The sequence below is a fragment of the Sinocyclocheilus anshuiensis genome, unplaced genomic scaffold, assembly GCF_001515605.1.
Source record: "Sinocyclocheilus anshuiensis isolate Anshui unplaced genomic scaffold, SAMN03320099.WGS_v1.1 scaffold280, whole genome shotgun sequence".
Lineage (NCBI taxonomy): Eukaryota > Metazoa > Chordata > Actinopteri > Cypriniformes > Cyprinidae > Sinocyclocheilus > Sinocyclocheilus anshuiensis.
Window position 1 is genome coordinate 972,596 of NW_015558575.1, and position 4,648 is coordinate 977,243.

The following is a 4,648-nucleotide window of genomic DNA, read 5'->3' on the forward strand; positions in this document are numbered from 1 at the left end:
CACACACATATCAGATCATCAGCCCTCTACACAACTGCCACCAACAACTGTACAACACTTTCACAGTGTTCATTCCAATCGATGAACTGTTGTCAAAATGTACACTGACGCCTTGAAACAATGTTATTTCTTCCATGGACTTTTTTTTATTTGCCAATAGCTAGTAGATTCTCACGTGCTCTAACAGATTCTAAAGTTCCCACTGACTTCCATTATATGGAGAAAAAAAAAAAAGCAATGGAAGTCAATGGGAACGGAAACTGTTTAACCAATGTTCTTCAAAACATCTTATTTTGTGTTCCACAGCAAACAGAAAATTATACAGGTTTGAAACTACATGAGGGTGAATAAATGATGACAGAATTTACATTTTTGGGTGGACTATTCCTTTAATATAGATTAATAAATACTGTAACATTTTTTTTTTTAATAATTCATTTATCTTTATGGTGTTAGTCATGGTTTCTTGCACCACAACAGTCATATATTTTTTTATGGTCATTTTTAACACTCTAACATTGTTTTCCAAATCAGTCAGTCAGACGGTTTCTTCCTGTCAAAGTGTGTGGTTCTTTCCATAATAAGCTGCAAAGTGGACCAAACTTTATATATGACATTGTGACAGAATCTCAAAGCAACATGTGCTGAAATTCGGAACTGAATGACTAAGGTCAGAATGACATAAATAAAACCAAGCCACATATTTTAAATGTGAAGAACCAGAAACTGCACAATGTTTGGCTACTTTCCTTCAATGTACATGCCTCGTATAACAATATCTTCCTCTGGTGTTTAAGAGATTAAATGCATTTCCTATTTCCATGTTATTCTGATTATAGGGTAGAGTTGTTATAGAGTTTTTATTATTATTGTTATTATTATTCTTTTCATAGCACACTGAATTCCTTTATTTAAAAATAAAAAGATAAAGGACAATTCAAGGAAAACATGTTCCTCCAGGTGAACTTTTGTACTTTTCTTTCCTTAAAAGGAAATAAATAAATAAATAAATAAAAGGCAGTCACACATGAAGGACAAGGACATCCATGCTTGCTAAACTTTTTGGTGGATGAAATCACTATTAGTGCTCAACACTTAAAAGCCTGATCCAAATAAAAAAAAAAAAAAAAAAAAACTTTCATACTTTTGGAGAAATAATATATACCTTTGGTCCAACTCAGAAACACTGTTTGCCAGTAACAGCAACGGCATGTGCATTATGTTGAATCACTTAAGCATGTTTGTTTTTTGTTGTTATAGTGTTTTAATATGGCACACATTTATAGTACACTACTGTACTGGTCAGTTTAATAACACTGTTGGCTAAACAACTGCCTTTGGACTGCTGCTATGAACTATTATGTGAATGACACCCACTTTTGCTTTACAGAATGTTTATTTGAATACAAATTAATTATTACTGTTAATAATAACATCTTGAGTAAACCTAACAGTAAGATGTCACACAGTCCGGACTCTTCTTCCTCCATGTTTAAACGGAGATGGTTGACAACAGAAGGACTTCCCCACATGCACCAGCATCTAAAAGCCTTTTGATGTCACTTTTCAAAGTGCTCCCATCAGAGAGCACAACACAGGGAGCCACCGCCTCACACAACTGCTGGAGGGATGTGAAAAATATTGAGGAAATTTTACCTCCCATATCTGACTGACAAATATCCGTTTTGATAGGCTAAAGATGGGAAAGTCTTCATATGGACACATTTTTATTAATCCACTTTTTGATTTTATGCAACTCTCTTTACTTATTAGAGGATGGAACATTTCTCATAAAGTGAACTTTGCAATTATTAGATGCTTTCCAGAGACTAAGTAACGCATCAACTGCTACAAATATGAATCTGCAGTCACTAACAAAAATCATTTTTACATCTTAATTACATTTTACATCTTGTCAATAATATACTCAAAACGTACCACAAAGTTTTAGTATTGTCACATTCAGTTCATGTTTGATGACTTTTATTTTGATGTTCTTTTCTTTCTTTGTACCTGTGTTCACAGGTTTCGTGTTTAGTTCATGTATTTAGATCCTGGCTGTAATTACTTCACAACCGCTAAAAAAAGTATGTTCTATATAGTATGAATGTCTAGTATGAATGTAATCTCGATGTACTTACATTCGGCATGTTGTCATGAGATAGTAAAGTGTCCATCATATGCACACTTCAGAAACTCGCCGGAAGTAGAAAGTCATCCGGATACTGCCTGCAGCCATGACAACTATCATGTTTTTAACTATTATTTATTAAATGTTTTGTTTTATTTATTTATTTATTCATTTTTTTTTTAAACATACCTTTCAGTACTAAGTCTTTTGATCTATAATTTGAAACCTTGCTTTTGTTGTTTCTCTCTCTCTCTCTCTCTCTCTCTCTCTCTCTCTCTATCTATCTATCTATCTATCTATCTCTGTCCGTCCGTCCATCCATCTATATATTCAGTAAATATGAATATTTCTCCCATATACCAACATTCTTTAAACAGAAACAAATGGTATTTACCTACGTTGCATTAATTTAATAAAAATGACGGTAAACTTTATAATGTACCAAATGATTATTTATTTAGAATACTCTGTATTATTCAAACTCTCTGTTCATCTTAGAATCCTCCATGCGCAGCACTGACTACTCCTGCATTATGACAGTCAGTTATTAATATATTCAGCTAAAGTTTCATCTCATGCTTTCTGCATCCTAGGGGTTATTGACTTTTAGGCTGCTTTTCACAAACTTTACTGTTCACAGAACAGCCCAGCACCTCAAATTTAGATTAAAATGATTGCTTAATCAGTATCACGAACATCAAAATATAATACAATGCTCAAAAGTTATGTTGGTAGACACAGTGAACTGTATTTTTTCCTATATATATAAAAAAAAAGTGAAATTGCTGGACTTTTGACTGCATCATTAGCTGATTCTCCTGACTACCCCAGACAGAGAACATGGTCCCACTTTATATTGTGGCCCTAATACCTGTGTACTTACATAGTAACTAGATGTGTACGTAGTATGTAACCACAGTGTAAGTACACATTGGTACATAGTATCTACAGCTGTAATATTTCTGTAACTAAACCCTCCAACATGTAACAACCCTCCGAATGGTTTGTGTAAGTACAAATGTGTAACAGGACATATATAACTACATTTTGTAACAACAATATGTATAAGAGTAATTGGAACAATTTGATCCAGGGGGTGGAGATGGGTAGGTTTAGGGGTGGAAATGGGATCCAGGGGGTGGAGATGGGAAGGTTTAGGGATATGTAAAGTTGGAGGAGTTGGATCTCAAGTTGGTGTAGTTGGTGCACCACTGTAATACCAGTGTACTTACATGGTAACTCCTCAGGAACGGTCCACTTTAAGCGAGGACACCATGAATCCATTTTCCAAACCGTATTTTTGGCTTGTGCTGAATCACTACGGTACACCTATAATAAGTGTTTATATTCGGACTATTTAGACCATTACCAAAAAGTGTTGTTACCAATGTCCTGTTACACATTTGTATTTACACATACCATTCAGTGGGTTGTTACATATGTGTAGTTACACAAACATTACAGCTCTAGATACTATGACCAATGTGTACTTACACTGTGGGTTACATACTATGTACACATCTAGTTATTATGTAAGTACACAGGTATTAGGGCCACTTAATATAAAGTGGGACCGAGAACACTAATGAATAACCACACACACAGAGAGAGAAAAATAGAGCGGGTGAGTGAGTGAGAGAGAGAGAGAGAGAGAGAGATTTATTAATAGTTCTCTTCACCTCTCCTCTTCAATATAAGAATCATCTCTGGGTGTTTTTGAAAAGATGACAGAATGTCAATATCAATAACCTCTACGTCAGGGTAGTGCAACCTCAGGGCTCCAAACGCCTGAGCCTTAAAAACATTCAGGCCAATCAAAAACACCTGTTTTGAAAGGAAGCATGGCGTGACAGAGTTTTAGATAAGGAAACTTCAGAGTCACCAACCTGCAGGGCCTCTAGAAAGCGGAAGGACCCGAGCCGCCTGCCCCGAGGAACAAGGCAAAAACTGGAGTTGTGTAGCAGCTCTTGGTAATCAAACCTGTGGACACAAACATAAACAAAAAACATTCAGAAATCAGAATCTGCTCATTAAAAAATGGATACAAAGACATCTTGATTTACACTTGCTACTTAATTTTCATAAACTTGTCACTGTTAACCTTGAAAAAAAGCTGAGACTGATTTACATACACGCACATACTCATACACCAAATGCACACACAAGTGGCCAAAAGTGGGTCGGGCTAATGGTGAAAACAATCTCTAAATCACCAATCAGCAATCATTCATGAGCATGTCTACAACCACACAACCATCAATATTACTGTTCAACAAAATACTTACAGTATACATACTATAGGTCAGTGGTTCTCTTCAAAAAAGAAAAAGATATATATATATTGGAAACTGGACCTGGAAAAGTTATATTACATAAATTAATTACATAATGAATATAAAGTTGACCAGGCTCTATAAAACATATAATCAGGTTATATATATATATATATATGTGGAAATAATCGCTTTAGTACATTCGGCAGGCAATTATACAATAATAATATTAAAATAGCGGGAC